Below are 23,913 nucleotides of genomic sequence, written 5' to 3'. Positions count from 1 at the left end.
CTAATGGCCAGGAGGTGTCTGTAAGAGGCTACGTCTAGCAAATCCTTAAGGTCAACGATGGGAGGGCGAGATGGGGTGCCCCCCCTCTGCCAAAGGAGGGGAGGACCCACCGACCTCTTACTCGGTCGAGGAGCCGGTCGACGCATCCTCGGCCATGGAGGCGGTGTCTGAGGAGTCCTCCCCCTCCTCAGGAGTGGCGTATCCAGGATTTTTGTCGGGGAGAGGGGAGGCAAACACTTGGAATATTTTCCCAAAATGTCTGTCACCACACTGGCGTGAGTGTCCCGAACACACACACTTTCCCACATTCGTGATACTATCGGTTTTTTGTATTTTCCTTGGCGGTTTTGTCTCTCTCTCTCTCTCTCTCTCTCTCTCTCTCTCTCTCTCTCTCTCTCTCTCTCTCTCTCTCTCTCCACATAACACACATGTGTAAATTAAATTTCTCTGCTGCACCCACCCCCAGCCTGGTATTCTGTTTTGTACTACTGCTGTGGTGGTAGCCAATAGAAATGGTTTTCCACTACTTACTCTTTTAGTTTGATTCTCATTGGCTCAAGAATCAGGGGTGGTGCATACGTCAAGACTGACCTAAATAAATACATCTGGTTGGAATTACCTCTCTTAATCCTTGACTCAGGTGACCACTCGACCTGCCCCGCTCAGCAGGGGATGATTTTCATATCACCTGAACTGTACTGTACTGTACAGAAAGGATTTTTCCATTAAAGAGAAAAAAAAAAGAAAAATGGCGTAAAGCTATTCCTCCTGAAAATTTTCATCTAGAAAAGTGGGAGGAACAAAAGATACTTTGTCCCTCAGGCTCCAAAAAGAGGGGGGGACACGTCCCCCTGACCCCCATCCAAACGAGGCCCTTGGCACGCATATTTATATCTGCTTCTAAAATGTAGTCTGAGGTGATCAAAATGGCTTTGTGCAGTCTTCAAAAATTCTGCTTGTTTCAGTTGTTTATAACAATAACTGTGCAGTGTTTGTCTGCAACTGGCTACAGGATGAGAGAATATGGCTGCAGGGTGAGAGGATGTAGCTGAGGGGACAGGAAGGCCATTTTTACGCCTCATCAGGATTCAAGTGGAAAACATCATTAGAGCTCTAATATTAACCACATAATCTAAGCCTAAGGTGATACGGGAAATTATTAAGTTGTAACTGGTCATTGTTTCTCAAGGGTTTTATAGTTTTCAGTCTAGCTTTCAATTTCAAAGGAAATCATTGCTCTCAAATTAATATTTTTGGAAATAGATAATATTGTTTAACACACAAGCAGTAAAATTAGGAAAACTGTATTGTCATACAAGACCTATGCCAAAAATCCCTTTTAGCATTTCCCCCAAATTTTCCCAGGATGGGCAAAATGCCCCCTGTACCCCCCCAGTGGCTCCTCAGTCATCGATGGCAGATGGTGAACATCTGGCTTGGTCTGGTCCATGGTCTTTTCCGGACCAGGGTTGGTAATCGAAGCAGCAGTCCTTCTTTTGAGGGGTACCTCCAGCCTGAACTGCTTCCTAGGTGTCGTGCGAGGGGCAGCAGGTTGTGGCTGCCAGGCCTGTCGCTCCCGCTGGCAAGGAACCGAGTGTACATCGCGGGTAAAACACTCAGGGATGATAAGGCGAGGCAGCCCGTTCTCCTCGAAGATATAAGGGAGGAGAATGCGCAAAGCCCCCTTATCACCCCCACAAAAAGCCTTCGCCGTCACGATACACTTCTCCACGACGGTGTTTAGCCGTCCAGGACTCACAGGACCCCTGGCCTGATGTCCCCGAGCAGTGAGAGTATGGTCAGAACCTTGCACGGCCACACCTCCTGGCCCGGTAACATCCCGGGCCTTAGGACCCTTAGGGGTCCCAAACAGGCTAAACTCGCCTGCTCTCCATCACCAAGGGAGCGTTGTAGGTGCCGTGGGTTTGGCTTAACGATCGCTTGGCGGTGCACAAAAACATCAACGCCAGTGTCCTGGCGTTTAATGAATCCGTACACCGCCCTAACATTAAACCAAGCCACGGTCCCCAGAATCTTCTGGGCTGCTGGAGACTATGGCTGGCTGGTTGCCCCCCCTCAACGGGTCGTAGGCAGTGGCAGCAGCAGGTTAGCCTTCCATGGCTGTCGGTCTCTCTCTCTACTTTGACCCTCTCCTCTCTCACGTGAGAGTACAAGAATAACATAAAAGGCCATCATACTGAAGAAGTTAAGGTGAGGTTTAAATGAATGGAGAATGTAAAAAGAAAAACAGATATTATTTAGTACGTGCCTTCCGGGTCATTCTCTCGCTCTGGCAGTAAATGAACCCCAGAGGAGCTCCGAATCACCTTTATGTCAGTCAACCTTTAACCGTGAGAGAGGGTGCACGCAGCGGCAGTGTCCTGATGGCTATAAACAACTTAGGTAAATGACATACACAGCTTCCCTCATCTTGCTGATATAAACAGAGGTTAAGAAGCCAGAATGTTTGCTGACTCATTTCCTGGTATGATTTCTTCCAGCTGAGCCAAATCGTCAGCAGTAGCATGGATATATATATATATATATATATATATATATATATATATATATATATATATATATATATAGAGAGAGAGAGAGAGAGAGAGAGAGAGGGAGAGAGAGAGAGAGAGAGTTAACGGAAATGTTTTATAATTGTTGGCATTTACGGCTTCTCTCATCTGAACGAAATCGTCATCTTTTATTCTGAATAAAATGCTACTTCCTGGCGATGTTACTAAGTTTCAGGGAATCCTCTCCCAATGAAGGGGTAAATAAAGATGATAACTAGAATGGCACTCAGTAGTGGGCATACCTCCGCCACCACCCTGTCTCGCAATGTTAAAGAAAGTGAAAAAAAAAATAATCCTGGATACGCACCTTTATCCTGATCTGCACCAATACTTAATGGAGTGTATTCTGGGCCAAGGCCCATTCTTCTACCAAGTTTCGTGGAAATCAGTCCAGTAGTTTTTGTGTAATCTTGCTCACAAACCAACCAACCAATAAACAAACAAACGGACAGGGGTAAAAACATAACCTCCTTGGCGGAGTTAATGAACTTATCCTGTTTGAAACATCTCTCCAAAACTAAATAAAACAATCAGGAGACAGCAAGAACGAAATAAGCGAACACAAAAATGCTCGATGCCGGAGTTACAGGGCCCCTCGGTTAGTGCCCTTGGTGTGTAGTGGTGTGGGAGGCTGGGTTTGTGTGTTCATAATTCCTATGCTGTGCTGTGTTATGGGTGCCTGTGTTTGTGTGCTGATAATTCTTATGCTGTGCTGTATTATGGGTGCCTGAGTTTGTGTGCTGATAATTCCTGTGCTGTGCTGTGTTATGGGAGGCTGATATTGTTTAATGTGATATGTTGCTTTGTGGTGTGGTGTGGCGTGGCTGTGTGGTGTGGTCTGATGCAGTGCGGTGTGTCAGTGTGATGTGATGTGTGGTGTGGTGGTGTAGCGTGCTGTGTGGTGCGGTGGTGTGGCGTGCTGTGGTGTGGCGGTTTGGTGTGGTGTGGTGTGCTGTGGTGTGGCGGTTTGGTGTGATGTAGTGTGGTGTGTTCTGGTGTTTTTTCACTAGTCTCTCAGAGTTAAGAGAGAGCAGCATCTGACATCCAAAACTCGTCAGCTACAAATGGCAAGAGCCGCTGCTAGAGATGCTTCAGGCTCTATAAACGTGTCATAATCGTGAAGGGGTCTAACCAAGGCCGTATCCAGGATTAATGCTCTTGTGTGTGTGTGTGTGTGTGTGTGTGTGTGTGTGTGTGTGTGTGTGTGTGTGTGTGTGTGTGTGTGTGTGTGTGTGTGTGTGTGTGTGTGTGTGTGTGTATGTGTGTGTGTATTTCTTGTTCTCATTTTTTCGTTCATTCTCCTCTATTTTATTTTCTCATTTGTTATATTCCTTTCCTTTTTATGTTATTTTCATTCTCTATCCCCATTTTGCTTTCTCCTTACTGTCTCTGATTTTCTGGCACTTGCATTATTCAATAACTCATTTTTCTGTCGCCTTGTATATCTCTCCTCATTGATATATTTCTCATTATTCCCGTTTTCATTCCTTCATTATATTACAGGTGCACAGGCTTTAGTGGCAGGAGGTGAAATGAAGTAATTTTCCTGTCATGGACACTGACCTACATCATCATCGTCATCATCACGACCATCATCCTCTGCATCGCGAATATCGTCACTTCTTTGACAAACTTCATCATCATTATCCATCTCTATCATTTATACCTCATTTTCTTTTTTTCATCCATTCTTTAGTTCCTTCTGTATTTCACCTTTGTTTCAGTCTTGTCTTCTGGTTCATCTTTGTTTAAAATGTTCGATCTTTCTTTTCCTTTCTTATTTTTTGCCCTCTCATTTCTTTTTTCAACCTTTCTTACCCTATTTCGTTCCGTCCATCCTTTTCTTGTTTCGTTATTCCCTCTTCTTTTCCTATTCCTTTCCACTCCTTTTTCTTGACTATAATACGTTAATAAAAGTCAAGTAGGAGCCAGGGTGAAATGAGGTGGAGCGGCTTTGGACTCCAATTAAGGTGTCTGGAGTTCGACTCACTGCTGAACAATGGTTCCTTTTTTGTTCTTTCTTGTGGATAGTTTTATTTTTTTTTCATATTTCACCTAAGAATAGTAAAAAGAAAACAAAAGATTTTGCTGTTTTTAATCGAATCCCATTTTTTTTTTATGTTGGCCCCCCTGCGGGTAGGGGGGTTTCAAGAATACTCCCCCAGTATCCCTGCTTGTCGTATGAGGCGATTAAAAGGGTTGGTGGTGGGTTAGTGCCCAACCCCATACAAAGAATTAACTAAACTAGCGAATAAAGCGCCTCAGACCAGGATGGACCATACGCTGACGACTAAGGAACGGACAAAGGCCATTCTAAGGGTAGGGACATGGAATATGAGAGGGGTGAATGATGAAGTGAAAGAGAGAGAGATTGTTCAGGTGCTTGAGGGTGCAAGAGTGGATGTATGTGGATTGACTGAAACTAAATGGCAAGGTGAAAGGGTGAGAGAATGGGAATACGGTTCAGGAATATCTTCTGGAGTTAATGAGAATGAGAGGGCAAGAATGGAGTATGTCTGATGATAAGCAAGAAGTGGAAGAAGAATATAAGAGAGTATGGAACAGTGGGTGCAAGGACTGAATGGGTAAGGATGAAAGCAGGTATACAAGCGTGGGCAATTGTATGTGCGTATGTGCCGACAGAGGATCGAGTGACAAGAGTGAAGGATAAGTTTTGGGCAAGTGTAGAAGTAGGTATGGACAAGTTTGAGAGGAGCAAGAGAGTGTTTTTGATTGGAGACATGAATGGCAAAGAGAGGAATGTACAAGTGGATGGAGTGGTTGGTCAGTGGGGTGTGTCAGCTGAAGTAGATGGGAATGGTAGTGCTTTGGTGGACATCTGTGCTGGTAAGGGGTTGGCAATAGCCAACACCTTCTTTTGGCACAAAATGATCCACAGGTATAAATGGAGAGTCATGAGGAGGATGGATGGGAACTTGTTGAAAGAAAGGCAATGATAGATTACGTGTGTGTGGATGAGCAAATGAGAAGACAAGTGTTGGATGCAAGAGTGTGGAGAGGGTGGTGGAATGGAATTTCAGACCATCACTTAGTGATGGCCAAGGTAAGGCTGCAAAGAAAATGGGTGAAGAGAAGAAGGGGAAGACAGGGGGAAACAGCTCCTGTGAAAGGAGTGGAGAAGTTGCAAGACACATGAGAAAATGGCAGAGTATAAGAGCACAGTGGAAGAAAGATTGAGAAGGTATGAGTTAGAGCAGATGGAAGGGGTGGAAGATGTATGTAAGATACTGACGCAGAGTGTGAGGTGGTTTGTGGAGTGAGGAGATGTAGGGGTGTGCAACGGACAGCATAGTGGAATGATGAGGCGAACCGAGGTGTGGAACAAAAGAAGAAGGCATATAGTGATTGGCTAGCGAGTAGAGGTAGGGGAGAAGATGAGAGAGAGAAGAGAGAGGTATATGTTACCAGGAGAAGGGAGGTGAAGGGATTGGTGATGGAGAGTAAGAAGAAAGTGGATGAAGAGTTTGGGAGGAATCTGAGTGTAAAATGGAGGGAGAGTAAGAAATTGTTTTGGAAGGAGGTAAAGAAAGTAAGGCAGTGTGAAAGGGGAAATACGAAGTAGTAGGGGAGTGAAAAATGGGAATAATAGATTGCTAGTGGAGAAGAGAGAGAAACTGAGCAGATGGAAGGAGCTCTTTGAGGATTTCTTCAATGTAGAGAGTGAGAACAGTGCGAGAATAAGTGGTTGGGGAATGGCTGGGAGAAGAAGAGATGAGAGGGGGGAGGTAGAGATCAGTAGGGCGGAAGTAGTGGAAGCAATATGGAAGATCAAGTTGAGAAAGGCCCCAGGAATTGATGGAGTGTGTGGTGAAATGCTGAAATATGGGGGTGAGACTGTTGTAGAGTGGATATGGAAGTTGTGTAGACTGGCTTGGGAAGAGGGAAGGGTTCCAGAGGACTGGAAATCAGGTATAATTGTTCCTTTATACAAAGGAACAGGGAGAGAGAAGTATGTGGTAACTATAGGGGTATTTGCCTTCTTAGTGTGACTGGAAAAATATATGGTAGAATATTCATTGATAGGGTTAGGCATATAACAGAAGAGCTAATTAGAGAAGGACAAGGGGAATTTAGAAAGGGAAAAGGGTGTGTAGATCCGATATTTTTTCTAAGATGTTTAGTGGAGAAATATCTAAACAAGGGAAAGAAAGTGTACAGTATGCTGCCTTCATGGACTTGGAGAAAGCTTATGACAGAGTAGATAGGCAAGGTATGTGGAAGGTATTAAGAATATATGGTGTGGAGGGGAAATTGTTCAGTACTGTGAAGAGTATGTACGAAGGAGCCAGGGCTACGGTGCGAGTGGATGGTGAGCTAAATGTAGGACTGAAATAGGGATGTGTGATGTCTCCATGGCTGTTTAATAAATACATGGATGGGGTTCTAAAGGAGGTGCAAGGTAGGGCAGAGGATGTGGGGGTGGCTCTAATGAATGAGGGTGAGATGTGGAAGATTCCAGTGTTGTTTTTTGCTGATGATACAATATTGTTGAGTGAAGACGAATGGGATTTGCAAGGTTTGGTGAATGAATTTGGGACAGTGTATAGGAAGAGGAATCTGAAAGTTAATGTAAACAAGAGTAAAGTTATGGGGTTTGAGAGGAATGAAGTCACAGAATGCACAGTGAGGTTGGATGGTGAGGATATGGAGAATGTGAGTGCATTCAAGTACTTGGGTAGTGTGATGAGTAAGGATGGAACTTTGGGGGATGAAGTGCTTGATTATGGAAGTTAAAAAGTCACTGCATGATAGTATTGTGATCCCTACCCTGACGTATGGAAGCGAGGCATGGACCTTGCTAGAGGGAAACAAGTCAAGAGTGACACCAGTGGAAATGAGTTACTTGAGAGGAGCATGTGGAATGACATCTGACGAATGAAGAAGTGAAGGAACGTTGTGGGGTGGATGTGGATGTGGATGTGGTTGAGAAAATTAGGAGAAATACACTGAGGTGGATTGGACATGTTGAGAGAATGAAGAATGAAAGACTGACTAAGAGGGTGTATTTAGGTGAAGTGGAGGGAGGCAGTGGGAGGGGAAGACCGAGGATGAGGTGGAGGGATGTAGTTGAGAGGTATATGAGGGAAGGAGTAGTGAGTTGGGGGGAGGGTAGTTAAATGGTGGGTGACAGAGCAACTTGGAGGCGTTTTGTCTGCGGCTACCCTTTGCGGGATTAGGGCGTCGGGCTATAGATAGATAGAAGATAGATAGACCTTTCTTTCACTGATTATTTTGCTTTGTCATTCTTATCTCCAGTTCAGTGGTTCTTTCCATAATGACTCTGACTGTCCTTTTCCTTTTTATTCCATCTTAATCCTATAATTTCTTTCATTCCCATTTCCTTTCATCTTTACTGCGCTACTTTCTCTCTTTCTTCCTTCCTTCGTTGTGCACTTTATTACACCATCACAAGCTACCAGACAGGTAAGAGACGGGATGAAGTAAGGTTATCATCATCAGTACCAAGCTGTAACACATCACCGCCATTACCACCATCATTATTACCACCACCATCATCATCATCAACACTAATATCCATAAATTTAACATCTTACCAAAGCTAATATAGATTAGTTTTACCATCATCACCACCTACACATCATCATCATCAACACCATCACTGTCACAGCCATTACCATCATCAGCTTTTTTTATCTGGGCATTGTACTGCGTCATCACAAGCTACAGGAGAGGTAGGAGGCGAGGTGAAGTAGGGTGGAGCGGCCTGGGACTCAATTACACCTTAATCGGGTTCAAACCTTCACCCCGTCGTCGAGCCTCCTTCTCTTTACCTCCCTTCATTGTTTTGTTTTCGTTTTCTTTCTTCCTTTTCCTTGGTTACCATTTTCTTTATTCCCTTCTTGTTGTTTACATATCTATCTCTCCTTTCTCAGTTTTTTATCAGTTATTATATTTTCATCACCTGTTTCAGTTTTCATTCTTTTCTTACTTTCTCTGTTTTACCCACTCCTACTGTACTTACTTCCCCTATTTTGGCAATATAACAGCAATAAGGCAACAGGAGAAACAGAAGTGAAGGTGAAGAAAGATGGAGCGGCTTGAGAATCTAACAAAACTGCCTTGTGTTCGACCTGTAGTTTTGACTCTTCCTTTTTATTTTTATTTTTTGTATTGTTTTCTTTCCTGTATTTCTGTCCTTAATCCACTGACGCTCCATTTGTTTCCTATTCTATGTTTCATTCTGCCACTTTTCGTTCTTCTCTACCACATAACTGCATCACAAGCAGCCAGAGAGATAGGATCCATTATAAGTACTACCCAAAGCCACTACTATAATACACTACAAACTGAAAGAGAAGTAGGAGCCGAGATGATGTAAGCCCAACCCACATGCCACTCTGCTTAGGTGTAGAGTTCAGGCTTTTGATTTTGCCTCTTATTCTTTTTTTTAAATACTGTACCTTTTTCCTGTTTATATTTCTGATGGAAGTCAGGTATAATTATTCCCTTGTACAAAGGGAAAGGGGAAAAAGAAGTGTGCGGTAATCATAGGGGCATTTGTCTTCTTAGTGTAATAGGAAAAGTATGTGGTAGGATGCTTATTGACAGAGTTAGGGAAATAACAGAGGAGTTAGTAAGAACAACAGGGAGGTTTAAGGAAGGGAAGAGGTTGTGTAGATCAGATATTCATTCTCAGATCATTAGTGGAAAAGTTTCTAGAGAAGGAAAAGAAGTTGTATGTGTTCTTCATGGATATGGAGAAAGCATATGACAGAGTGGATGGACAAGGATTGTGGAAAGTATTAAGAATATCTGGAGTAGAAGGGAAGTTGTTGAATGCTGTGAAGAGTATGTATGAGGGTGCTAAGGCTGCAGTGCGTGTGGATAGTGAACTAGGTGAATTTTTCTATTTGAAGGTTGGGTTGAAACAGTGATGTGTCATGTCTCCATAGTTGTTCAATCTGTACATGGATGGGGTTATAAAAGAGAAACAAAGTAGGGCAGTGGATGTTGGAGTGGCCCTAGTGAGAGAGGGCAGTGTTTGGAAACTCCCTGTACTGTTGTTTGCAGACGATATGTGTTGTTAAGTGAAGACGAAGTTGGAGCTGCAAGGCTTGGTGGATGAGTCTGGGAGAGTGTGCAAGAAACAGAATCTAAAAGTGAATGTAGGGAAGAGTGAAGTTATGGTCTTCGAGAGAAGTGAAGTCAGTGAATGTACAGTGAGGTTGGATGATGAGGAAATGGAAAATGTGAGTACGTTTTAGTACCTGGGTAATGTGATGAGTAAGGATGGAAGTTTGGAGGATGAAGTGCTTGAAAGGATACAATAAGGAAGAAAGATTGCTTGTTCATTGAAAGCAGTGATAAGAAACAAGGAATTGAGCATGGAAGTGAAAGAGTTACTACATGACAGTATTGTGATACCAACTCTAACATATGGAAATGAAGCTTGGACGTTCTTGGAGGGACACAAGTCAAGATTGAGAGCAGTGGAAATGAGTTATTTAAGAGGAGCCTGTGGAGTCACATGGAGAGACAGACTGACAAATGAGGATATAAAGGAGCGCTGTGATGTGGATGTGGATGTCATAGGGAGCGTTAGAAGAAACACACTGAGGTGGTTTGGCCATGTGGAGAGGATGGAGAGTGAGAGACTGACGAGGAGAGTGTATGGGAATGAGGTGGAGGGGGAGAGAGGGAGGAGGAGACCAAGGATGAGATGGAGGGATGGAGTGGAGAGGTATATGAGAGGGGTATGAGCTGGGAGCAGGGCAGTGAAATCGGGGGGGGGGGACAGGGCGACATGGAGGCGATTTGTTTGTGGCCACCCCGTATGGGATTACGGCATCTGGCAGTAGATAGATAGATAGAGAGAAAGACAGATATTTCTGTTCCTTCCTTTTTACGATGCCTTTCTTATTTTCCCATACTTATTCCATCCCTTTTCTTTCTTGATCGTATTCCAGCTTTCTCTTACATTCTTCCCCCACTCCTTTTTTATGGCTTGCCTTCCTCTTTGGTTTTCTTTTCCTCTCATTCTTTTCTTTGTCTCTCCTGGTCATTCGACTTTTTTTTTTTTCTCTCTCTTTTTCCATTTGGTGTCTAATCTCTCTCTCTCTCTCTCTCTCTCTCTCTCTCTCTCTCTCTCTCTCTCTCTCTCTCTCGTCTTCCTCCATTCCCGTCTTTCAACATTCTACAGTATATTTACTTCAGTTTTCCTCTTCTATTACTATCGCCCTCCTTTCGCAAGGAGGAGCGATAATGTTTTTGTCAGTGTGTGTGTGTGTGTGTGTGTGTGTGTGTGTGTGTGTGTGTGTGTGTGTGTGTGTGTGTGTGTGTGCGCTCCCAACATATTTTGAAAAGTTGTGGACGAATAATCAGCAAACCTTCGGGAAATAACAACTATGTGGATGTGCAGTAACTATTATTTTCGGTGTGGATTTGATCAATGACGGCCGAATGCCAGCGCCCATACTTTTTTTTTTTTTTTTTTTTTTTAATGTGGACTGGCTTTTTACGAAGTGCGGTGACTGAATTCAGCAGAGTTTTGCATTTTTATTTTTTCAAAATTATTTTGCAGGTAATTTGCACTTTATCCAACGGCATATTTTGGCGGGCGATTACAATTAGACTCCTGAATGCTTTTGTTTTATGTCTTTTTTGTGACACCCCATGTTCTCACATCTCAATAATGGAAGCAAAGGACGAATAGATCTAAGAGTTATTATTAACGACTTAAGAAAAAAAAAAAAAGTTGAGGAAAGGAGGCTGAAGCAAAATTGTTAGAAGGGTTTTTGTGAAGGCGTCAGAAGGAGCAGGAGAGTTCAGAGCATTTACTACGAATGAAATTTTTCTTAGTATAGCGAAGAACACACTTGGCATAACTCCGTACAGAAGCATAAAATAGACGAGATTCAGGAGTGGGTTGGCGCCAGTACTTTTTGTAGGCCTCCTCCTCCGTGTCGCCCTGTCCCCTACCGTTTGGCGGCCCTTCTCGAGCTCACATCACCTTCTCTCAAACATCATTCTACTCCGTCCCTTCATCATATATTTAGTTTTGCCCTGCCACTCTCCCCCTCTGCCTATCAAATGCACTCATCTAGTCAGTTTTTCATTCTCCATTCTCTCACGGCAATATCAACAAAGACTTTGAAGTAATTAAATTTGAGACCATTTTGCAATTTGTTATGTCCTATGGATTAGAGGTTGCAGGCGCGGTAGTATTTACTGTTATTTTTTGCGTACCTATACAAATATAGTTTTCTTCTCCTCATCAATCAGTTCTTGTTTTTGTATTTCTCCTGCGTTTGTCCGAAGAGTGTGGTGGGCAGATAAGAGACATCGTCTCTTTTCTCTTTTTCTCATACACGTTCGTTATATTTTTTAGAATCAATTGCTTTCTTAACAGATAACCTCGTTATGGGCCAATAGGCCTCCTGTTACCTGTACTTGCTGTGTGCTGCTACGTACTCCTGTATTGTCTCACAAGCTATAAAAGATGTAGGAGGCGTGATGAAGTTGGGTTATCATCAGAACTGACCTGCATCACCCTCATCAGTACCATCATACTCAGCATCACCATAAAGAGTAGGAGGCGTGATGTAGCAAGGTGGAGCGGCCTGCCACTCTGCTACACCTGTACCAACTCAACACATTGACTCTCTAGTCTTTAGGCTCCTTCTTTATCTTGTTCTTTATCTCCTTTCCCTTTAATTAACTTTGGTTTACTCATATCCTTCTTTCTTAGTTTCTGTTTTTTACTTACTTCCTTTTCTGTGTTCTTTCCCTTCTCTCTCCCTTCGTTCCCCTTTCCGCTTTATTTTTACTATTCCTTTCAGTTTTTTTACTTTTCTCCCCCCCCCCTCTGTCTGCCTGTCTGTCTGTCTGTCTGTCTGTCTCTCTCTCTCTCTCTCTCTCTCCACTTCTTTTTTTTTTCTTTTCGTTATATTACAACAATAAAGCAACAAGACAAGTTGGAGCCAAGGTGAAGTAAGGTGGAGCGGCCTGAGATTCCAACAAAGGTTTCTCCTGTTCGACCCACTCTCTTTTTATTTTTATTATTCATCCATCCACTCTTTTTTTTTTTTTTTTACTTCTAATTTTATTTCTTTTGTCCCTTATTTTGTTTTTTCTTTCATTCTTTCCTTTCTCTCTGTCCCCATCCTAATTCGTTAATCCTTCGCAATTATCTTCTTCTTTTCCCAGTTTTAATAATTTCTCCTTCTAATCTCCTATTACCTATTCTTTTGTTTACTCACATTTTTCTTCTCTGTATTCATCTAATAATTTTTCTCAATCTCGCTTTCTTCCTTGTCTCATTTCTCTCATTCGCTTTTTGTCATTACAGTGCTCGTTTTCTTTCTTTCCAGCCTTTCGTATTTCTTTGTCTACTTTTTTCTGTATATTTGTCATTTCTGTTTTCATTACGTTTCCTGTCTTCTCATTTTAGGTTATCTTTACTAATTTCTGTTTTCCTTTCTATCTTTCTCCATTACCGTATCATAAGCTACAGTCGAGGTAGGAGGCATGATGTAGTAAGGTGGACCAGCCTGGAACTCGAGTAGCCTACGTGTGAACCGAGTTAACACCTTACCATTTATGATTCATTTTCTATATTTTCCCTACCTTCCTTTCCTTCCTTCTTCATTATTTCAAGTTTTTCTTTATTTCCAGGAGGAACTTCCTGGGCTTCTAATAAGGGTGTCGGGAGTCAGAACCTCAGCTCAGTCAGGGTTCTTTTTTACATCTCATCCTCAAGTCTTTGATTTTTTTCATTCTTTTGTCTTTACTTTTTCCACTTAGTCTCCTTCGTCTCTTATTTTCATTTCCTTCGTTGATCTTTTGTTTCCTTTTTTTTTTTTTTCTTACACATGTCTCTCATATTTTTATTCCTTTCACATTTCTATTTATTTATTCTGTCTCATTTTTATTATTATATTTTATTTGCTTTCCGACTGTAATTTCTTTTTCTGTTATTTTGTGGTTTCTCATTCTTATCTCTTTTTATTAATTTCTTCCTTTTCCTTCCTATTTTCTTTCTCAATAATTATACATGATAAGCTACAAGTAATCAAGGAAGTGAGATAAAGTAACGTTATCTCCATTAATTATTACATACTGTATGCCATTATTATCTTCATCTCCACCACCATCAGCACCAACAGCAACATCAATACAACTTCCTTTAACACTACTATAAACATCATCATCATCATCAGTCATACAATTATCATTACCGTCATCAAAATTCACCTAAATTATCATCACCGATACAAACACCACCACACCACTGTAATTATCATCATCATCATCATTGGCAACACCAAAGTAAACTATATTACGTCAAAATCATCGGTATATTACAGCATAACAAGGTACAAGAGAGGTAGGAGGCGAGATAAAGTAACATGTAACGGTCTGGGCCTTTACTACAGGTGTACTGATTTAATATCTTTATCGTTTATACCTTACTTTTTTCTTCCTCACCTTCGTCCTTTACTTCCCGTTTATTTCACGTTTCCTTTCATTTTGTCGTCCTTTTCGTCGTTCTTTTTCAGTTCTCATGTTCGTTCCGTTCCTCTACCTTTTTCATTTGTCGTTTCCTGTCCTTTTCCTTCTTCCATCCCCTTTTCATTCCTTCTGCCTTTGTTTTACTTCATTCTTCTTTTATTTTCCTTCTCTCTCTCTCTCTCTCTCTCTCTCTCTGCTTCCTTTATTCACTATAATACAACAATACAACAACAAGAGACGTAGGAGCCAAGGTGAAGTAAGGTGGACCGGCCTTGGACTACGATAAAGTGTCCCGAGTTCGACCCAGTTTTCCGCGTTACTCCTTTCTTTCCTCATTTCCTTTTTGCTTTTCGTTCTACATTTATATTTTTATGGTCCTTTCCATGTTTTCCTTTTTCTTATTCTCTTTCCTTTTCTCTTTTTTATTCTTTCTTCCATTATCCATTCTCCTCTATATGTTCTTTTCATCCCCTTTTCATTTTTGCTTCTTCTTTCTGTAATCCTTTTTTTTTTTTTTTTTTTTTTTTTGCATTTACATGATTTAATTCTCCCATTTTTCCATCTCCTTATATATTGAGCTTTTTTCTTTCTTTCCCAACCTTCCTTCACTTTCTTCTTTTCGTTCCCCATTATAATATTATTACGGCATCACAATCAACCGGTGAGGTGGGAGGCGAGATGAAAGTGATATCATTTGTACTCTTTATATGGTACCCAGTTTTGTTTATTTTTCCTTCATGTTTCCTTCCTTTTTTTAAATTCAAATTTTGTTTTATTCCTGCTTCTCTCTCTCTCTCTCTCTCTCTCTCTCTCTCTCTCTCTCTCTCTCTCTCTCTCTCTCTCTCTCTCTCATTACTCTCATCATTTTTTTTTTTACATTCTGTTCTAATTCTTGTCTTTCTGTTCTTCATTTTTGTCACTTTTTCATTCTCAACTTTTTGTCTTCCTTCTTCCTCCTTTCTTGACGATAATAATAATAAAAAAAAAAAAAAGAAAAATAGGAGCCAAGGTGAAGTAAAGCGGCTGAGATTATAACAAAGATGTCTTGAGTTCGACCCAGGGTTTAGGAAGAGATCGATTTTTGTATATTTCCTGTTTTTTTCTTTATTTTCCGTGTATAACCGTTATGTTGTCTTTTCTCCACCTTCCATGCTTTCCTTTTCTTTCCTTTTTTTTTTTTTGACACGGGGTTCATGGATGCTCATTTTTTCATTCTCCTTCTTTTTCCGGGTATAATTTCATGGTTTGTTTTTATCCTTTTCTTCTGTTCTTTACTTGTTTGTTTGTTTTTTCTTAATTTCTGTTTCTTTCTCATTTCTATTTTCTTTTATCCCCTTTTCTTTTATTTTCTTCTTTGGATTCGTGATTATCTGTCACTTTACTTTCTTATTTTTCATTTCTTTCGATTTTTCCATACAGTATTTCTTCTTCACTTAATTTCTTCTCTCAGTTATAATTCTTTGTCATTCTCACTTCTTTCTTCCCTCATTACATAATTAGCTACAAGGGAAGCAGGAGGTTAAATGAAGTAAAATTATTATCATCACTACTAACCTAATGTACATCACCATCATCATCAGTAACATCAGTAACACTAACCTATATCACAGTCACCACCACTATCACCACTACTAGCATCACCATCATCATTATCACCACCACAGTTGATACCAGCATTATCAGCTACATTAGCATCACAAGACATACGAAAGGTAGGAGGCAAGATGAAGTACGGTGGAGCGGCCTGGGGCTCTACTACAGGTGTACCGAGTTCACACCTTGATTAGCTCATTGCCTTCCTTTTCTTCCTTTTTTTCCTTTTATCGCTTTCTCTTTCAGTTTATTTCCTACCTAATTTCTTTCTTTCTCCCCGTTTCTGTTGTAACATTTCTTCCCTGTTGTACCCTTTCAAGCACTTCATCCTCGAAACTTCCGTTCTTACTCGTCACACTACCCAAGTGCTTAAACGCACTCACATTGTCCATTTCCTCACTATCCAGCCTCATTGTGCATTCAGTGACTTCAGTTATCTCGAAGACCACATCTTCGCTCTTCCCATCATTCACCTTTAGATTCCGTTTCTTACGTACTCTCTCAGATTCATTCATTAAGCCTTGTAGTTCCCCTCTGTCTTCCCCTTCATACTGAGTTAACATCTTTACCATTTTACCTCATCTCCTTCTCTCTCCGTTCAAATCTCTGGTGATGCATTGCACATTTTGCTTCAGCCGTACCTTTTTTTTTATTATTCCTTCTTTCATTTCATTTTATCCATTTCTTGTTTTTGCTTCTTTTTTTTCATTCCTTCCATTTCACTTTTTCTTGGTTTGTCTTTCCACTTTCGTTTCTTCTCCCTCTTGATTTTCATTTTCCTTTTTCCTTCTTGCTTTCTCCTTTCTTTCCTCACAATATTATAGGACTACAGTCAGGTAGAGCGGCCTGAGATTCTAACAAATGTGTTCCGAGTTCGACCCTAAAGTTTTTTTGTAATTTTTTTCTCTTTTCTCTTTCTTCCCTTTCAATCTCCAAATATATCTTGTTCTTTGCCCTTTTTTCTTCTTTGATTACCTTTGTTTCCCCTTTCTTTTGTGTTTTTATATTCCATTGTCTTTTTTATCTTCCTCTTACCCCAGTTCTTTTTCCTTTCTCATTTTCATGATCCTCCTTTTTTTCTTTGTTTGTTCTCTCATTTCCTTTCTCCATTTATATTTTCTTTTCCTATTACATCTTTATTTCTATTTTCCTCTGTTTGTTTCTTTCCCTTTCTTCCTTCTTTCTTTCTCCATTATATTACATTATCATAGGCTACAAGATAGACTGGACGCGAGGTGAAGGAAGGTCATCAAATTCAGCACTAACCTACTTTATATCATCATCATCATCATCATCATCATCATCGTCGTCGTCGTCATCATCACTAACACACCCACCCCAACATTATCATCATCTTCACCACCATCATCATCACTCATACACATAACCTTTTCATCACATATAACCAATATCACATTCACCACCATCACATCCATCATTACCATCATCAGAATCATCATACCACTATCACCACCACAATTAGGTGCATCAGATCAAAGCCATTACACTATTATAACATCACAAGCTACAAGAGAGCTAGGAGGCGTGATGAGGTCATCAAAATCAGTACCATCATCAGAATCATCATATCACTATCACCTCCACCACCATTAGCTGCATCAGATCAAAGCCATTACACTATTATAACATCACAAGCTGTAAGAGAGATAGGAGGCTTGATGAGGTAAGGTGTAGTTGCCTGGGAAAACTACACCTGTACCTCATTAACACCTGTACCTAGTTAACAGCTGTACCTGATTAACACATATACCTAATTAACACCTGTACCTAATGACCAGTCTGTGGCGGAAAAGAAGATAGCATATAGTGAGTGGATGAGAAACAGGGGCGTGGAGGAAGTTGAGAGACAGAAGAGAGAGTTATACGTAGAGAGGAAAAGAGAGGTGAAAAGATTGGTAAGAGAGAGGAGGAAGAGAGTGGATGAGGAATCTGGAAGGTATTTGACTGTAAAGTGGAGGGAATGTATGAAAATGTTGTGGAAAGAGGTAAAGAGAGTTAGACAGGATGAAAAAGAAGTTAGTCTGGGAGTGGAAGATAAAAATGATATATTGCTAGTGGAGAAGGGAGAAAAAGTGAGCAGATGGAGAGAATTCTTTAAGGAATAGTTGAACACAGTGAATAAAAGTAACACTAGTATTAGTGGCTGGCGAATGGCTGGGAGGAGGAGGGAGTTAAGAAGAGAGAAAAACATCAGCAGGATGAAAGTTGTGGAAGCAATGAAGAATGTCAAAATGGGGAAAGTGACAGGAAATGATGGAGGGTATGTGGTGAAATGCTGAAGCATGGGAAGCAGATGGTAGTAGAATGGACACGGAAGATGTGTAGACTGGCCTCGGTGGAAGATAGAGTCCCTGAGGATTGGAAGTCAGGTATAATTATTCCTAAGTATAAAGGAAAAGGGGAAAAAGAAGTGTGTGGTAATCTTAGGGGCATTTGTCTTCTTACTGTAATAAGAAAAGTATATGGTAGGATACTTATTGGCCGAGTTTGGGAAATAACAACTGAATTGGTTGGAGAAGAACAGGGAGGTTTTAGGAAGGGAAGAGGTTATGTAGATTAGATATTCATTATTAGGTCTTTAGTGGAAAAGTTTCTAGAGGAGGGAAAGAAGTTTGCAGCCTTCAAGGATTTGGAGAAAGCATATGACAGGGTGGATAGACAAGGAATGTGGAAAGTATTAAGAATATATGGAGTAAATGGGAAGTTGTTGAATGCCGTAAAGAGTATGTACTCGTATGAGGGTGTACAGAAGATACAAGATAGGGCAGTAGATGTTGGAGCGACCCTAATGAGAGAGGGCAGGGTTAGCAAACTCCCTGTACTGTTGTTTGCAGATGATACTGTATTGTTAAGTGAAGACGAAGGGGAACTGCAAGGCTTGATGAATGAGTTTGAGAGTGTGTGATAGAAACGGATCTAAAGGTAAACGTAGGGAAGAGTAAAGTTATGGTCTTTGAGAGAAATAAAGTCACTGATGTACAGTGAGGCTGGATGAAGAGGAAATGAAAATGTGAATGCGTTTAAGTACTTGGGTAGTGGGATGAATAAGGGTGGAAGTTTAGAGGGTGAAGTGCTTGAAAGGGTACAGTAGGGAAGAAAGGTTGCTGATTCTTTGAAATCAGTGATAAGGAACAGGCAAGTAAGGATGGAAGTAAAAATGTCGCTGCATGACAGTTTTGTGAAACCAACTCTAATGTATCGAAGTGAAGCTTGGACCTTGCTGGAAGGACACAAGTCAAGAGTAAGAGCAGTGGAAATGAATTTTTTGAGAGGAGCAAGTGGGCTTACATGGAGAGACAGACTGACAAATGAGGAAGTGATGGAGCACTGTGGTATGGATGTGGATGTGAGAGAGTGAGGAGAAATACATTGGGAGAGAGAGAGAGAGAGAGAGAGAGAGAGAGAGAGAGAGAGAGAGAGAGAGGGAGACTAAAGAGGAGAGTGTATGCCAGCGAGATAGAGGGGGGAGAGGGAGGGGGAGGCCAAGGATGAAATGGAGGGATGGAATGGAGAGGTATATGAGAGAGGTGGGTGTGAGCTTAGAACAAGGCAGTGAAGTGGCATTGGACAGGGCGACATGGAGGCGATTTGTTTGTGGCCACCCCTTACGGGATTGAGGCATCTGACAATAGATAGACACACAGACTAGGTAAAACTTGTAACAAATTAACACCTTTATCAGTTATTCTTCAATTATCTTCTTGGTTTTTCATTCCTTTTCTTTATTTCATTCTTTGTTTCCTTGGTCCTTCTTTTCTTCAGCTTTGTTTTACCTTCCAATATTTCATTAGTTTTTCCCTCCCTAATCTCTTCCTTTTCATTTCTCTCCTGTCTTATTTTCATTTCTTCTAGTCAGGCCATTTCTTCTAGTCATTTCTTCTAGTAAGGCCAGTCAATATGTGATAGTGCGTGCTTGCGGGAATTTCACGCCCACTATAATAGTAAGTCATGTATTTATGTGATAATAGTTGTGGAAGGTTGGATAATAATAATAATAATCTTTGTGGAAAAGTATAATGGAAGTTGAAGAATAGGATGTAACACTGTGTGCTTGCGAGAATATCACGCTTGGAATGTAAATATGTGATAACATTACGCTCACTATAATAGGCCTGTCAGTATGTGATAACAGTTACAAAAGTTGAAAATTGGTATAATCTTTGTGGAAAACTATAATCAAGTTGAAAATAAAAATGTAATACTGTGTGCTTGTGAGAATATCGTGCTCACTATAATAGATAGGCATGTCAATATGCAATAATATTACTTTCACTATAATAGTAAGGCATGACAATATGGGATAACTGTTATAGAAAGTAGAAAATGATATAATGATTGTAGAAAAATATAATGTAAATTGAGACATAGAATATATGTTGAAACAACAGTCTCAGGGAGTTAACTGTGCAAGAAATCGGCGATTTTCAGGTGTTCCGGTAATGAACCTACGCTTACATCGCCTATATATATATATATATATATATATATATATATATATATATATATATATATATATTGAAAACCAATATATTCTTGTACTACATGTAAATTTTTACCAAATAAATGTATATTTATGTATTCTGGGTGGTTTCGAATAGGAACCCCATACCATAGAGCATGTGGCACCTACACCGCGCCTCCGCAGAGTATGAGACCAGGTGCGCGGAGGCTCACCTGTCCCGACCTCTCATAAGCTGAGGTGAACACTTTTTTGGTGATTTTCCATTGTTTCTCATCAAAAGCGGAGGTTTGAGCCAAAAACAAAAACAAAAACAAAATTTGTCGGGTTTTGGGGGTAGGTTTGGCAATAAATTGCTCGGCACGGGGCAGGTTAAAACAGTGTCAACTGCATATTGAGATTTGATATAACAACAGGTGCCACCCTTATTACGGAAGTTTGTGAGGAGATGGTAACCAGGAAAACAAAATGGGGATATTTCGGTAGAGGGAGAGATTTGTGGTTCTGTTGAGGAACAGGGCTAAAGAGGATGTAGACTGTAAGAAAAAAATGAACTGAATTCAAATTGGTACTGAGGCCGTTGATACTGGAGATGAATAAGGCAACACCTGCACTTCTCCACTGACAAGCATGAACGGAATTTGCAACAGTCACTGCCGGCACAGTAGCTTGATAGCGACTGGGAAGACCATGCGCCGCCAGCCCTACTCTGCCAGTGGTGGCAATCCGAGATACCACCTCGTTTGCTAATATTAATGCAGCGGCCAGTGATAAAAGGGAATGGAAATAGTAGGTGTGATATCTTATGTGCATGTAGTGTGGTGTAGACAGTGGAAGCCAGAGGTATTAAGAGAGTATGCTGTGTGTAAATGAAAGCACTGAAAATGTTCAGCAAAGGGAAATGGTCAGGCCCAGGTCCTAAGGGCTGGTGAAAGGGGAGCTCTAGCTCTCCCTGTCACCAGCTTGCCATCCACCTCGGGAGTACCGCCTGTTCGACTAGAGCTACAATCTACTCCCTCTATAGACAGGAAATATAGACAGGAAAAAGGAGTAAAAGGAAACAGAGAGTAGGAGGCAAAATCAAAGACATGAACTCAATACACCTGTAGTATAGTGGCAGGTGGGTTGGACTTACTTCATCTCGCCTCCTACCTCCTTACCTGTCATGCAGCTGCAAGAGAGGTAGGAGGCGAGATGAAGTAAGTCCAACCCACCTGCCACTCTACTACAGGTGTACTGAGTTCACACCTTTGATTTTGACTTCTACTTTCTGTTTCCTTTTACTCCTATTTCCTGTCTATATTTCTTCCGTATTGTTTTTTACATTACCTTTCTTTCCCCCCCCCCTCGTCTTTTTCTTGTTTCGTTGTCTCTTCTTCGTGTTCCATTTTTTGGCTTCCTCCCCTCTTTCATGTCTTAAGATGTATTTTGGCATAATTTAGCCAAACTTGTTGGTAAACCATCTGAAAATACACTATAAACAAATATATGGAAATGTCTGGTGATGCCTTGGGCCACTACAAAAGGTTTTTAGGCCATAACATAGTAAAATTATGGCTGTGGCAGTCCTTTTTTTTAAGGGTATCATTACTTCACGGAAAATCGTTTCTCGTGGGTGTCCATGTAACGTAACCCCCACAAGACAACACCTTTTATCTATGTCTATTGCAGGACGCATTAATCCCGTAAGCGATGCCCACAAAGAAATTTCCATGTTGCCAAGACCAGTGTCATTTGGCTGCCCTGTCGCGAACCCACACCCACTGCTCTCATACATCTTGCTTTTCCATCCCTTCATCATATTCCTAGTCTTCCCCTCCCAGTCTCCCCCTCCACCTCAGTCACATACACTCTTCTAGTCAGTTTTCTATTCTCCACTCTTTCCATGTTGTCAAATTATCTCAGACTACTACTCTTAACGATTTCAATTACATCCACATCGATACCAAAACAAGACTTTCCTATAACAAAATATGAAAAAGATTGTGGGATTATATATGTTCTTAAACAGACACTACATGATTTACTGTTATATTTATTACCTACACAAAATTTCATGTTTGGTCTCCTCAGCAATCATGTTATTTTTGTCATTTCTCTGCCATTATCCGGAGGGTAGAGTGAAAAGGCGTGATGAAGTTTGTTATCGTCAGAACTGACCTGCATCACCCTCATCAGTACCATCATACTCAGCATCACCATAAAGAGTAGGAGGCGTGATGTGGCAAGGTGGAGCGGCCTGCCACTCTACTACACCTGTACCCACTTAACACCTTGACCCTTCAGTCTTAGTTTACTTCTTTTTCTTGTTCTTTATGTCTTTCTAATGAAATGCAAGTCATATCTTTCATTTCTTGAGTTCGATTTTTCTCGTTTTTAATTTTATTTCCTCTGTCCTTTCCCTTTTCTCTCCTTTCTCCTTTCCATTTTCTTTATTTTTGTTTTCTCTCTCTCTCTCTCTCTCTCTCTCTCTCTCTCTCTCTCTCTCTTTCTCCTTTCTTCCTTCCTTCCTTCCTGCACGGTGTTACAGCGATAAGCAACAAGACAAGTAGGAGCCAAGGTGAAATAGGGTGGAGCTGCCTCAGATTCTAACAAACGTTTTTCTACTTCGGCCGTAAACCGCGGAACTAACTTCTTTTTATTTTTTCAGTTTGACTTTCTTATTATTTTTCCATTTTTTTTCTGTGTCCTCTTCTGCTCTCTTTTTCTTTCATTTTTTCTTTTCTCCCGTTTCGTATTTCTTAATCTTTGCTCCTTTGTTATCTTCTCTTTCAATTTTCTTTTAATTTCATTTTTCATCTATTATCTATCATCATCTTTACTTACATATTTCTTGTGTCTCTTTCTTTCTCTCTCATAATCGTGTCAGTAGTATGTTCTCCAAGCCAACTCAGCAAAATGTACGTTGATTCTCAGGCTGCCATGACTCACTCTGACCTGAATACAATCGTTTGGCGGCAGCTGGAACAGGACACTAGAGCTGTGAAGAAAGTGAAATAAAGAGAATATAACACAAGGACAGAAATATAGTAAGAGAGAGAGAAGGTACAATGCAGATAGAACAATAATGAATGCCAAATTAATATAGAGTATTATAAGGGAAGGTATAATAAAGAGTATGACGAAAAGTATAATATGAACCATAATTAGTGAATGTACAGCAAAGTATGATGCAGCAAGTATATTAAAGGAAGAATAATGTGGAGAGAGTATAATAAGAGAAGGCTACGAGACAATATGGGGAAGTAATGTAGTAAGCAGGAGGCGAAGAAGACTGAGATAGGTCTACTTCGAGCTGGACGTTCGGCTGCCGGGGTTCAGTCAATGAATCACTATTCTACCTATTATTATATATCAGTTTAATTCTATATTGGTGGTAGGTCGGAGCGGCCATCATCCACTCACTTGAAGTACGGCGTACTTCTTCCTTCACCTGCCCTCTTCTCTTCCTATTTCTCCCATCTCTCCTGTCACTTTATTTTACGCTTCTTCCATTTTTAGGTGGCTTAGGTTGAGAGAAAAACCAAATACTCTCCTGTAAGCCAGGAAACCATTTACATCGCTGGGTGGTAACCATAAAACCTACCAATGTGTATTCCACCCGTGTCAACTATAGTCACGGCGCACGACTCTGAGGTTGTCATTATCGTACCCTCGCAACTTACCATTCAAAAGTGCGTCCCATTTCGTGTATAACATGAGACGCAAGTGATTCGTATATAATATGTTCGTGTATAATAATATTCGTGTATAATATATTCGTGCATAATAATA

This window comes from Coenobita brevimanus, chromosome 55 (genome assembly GCF_032717465.1).
Source record: "Coenobita brevimanus isolate Jiangsu-jjx chromosome 55, ASM3271746v2, whole genome shotgun sequence".
NCBI classification, from domain to species: domain Eukaryota; kingdom Metazoa; phylum Arthropoda; class Malacostraca; order Decapoda; family Coenobitidae; genus Coenobita; species Coenobita brevimanus.
The sequence above is the reverse complement of the archived record's forward strand: the minus strand, read 5'-3'. Positions refer to the sequence as shown.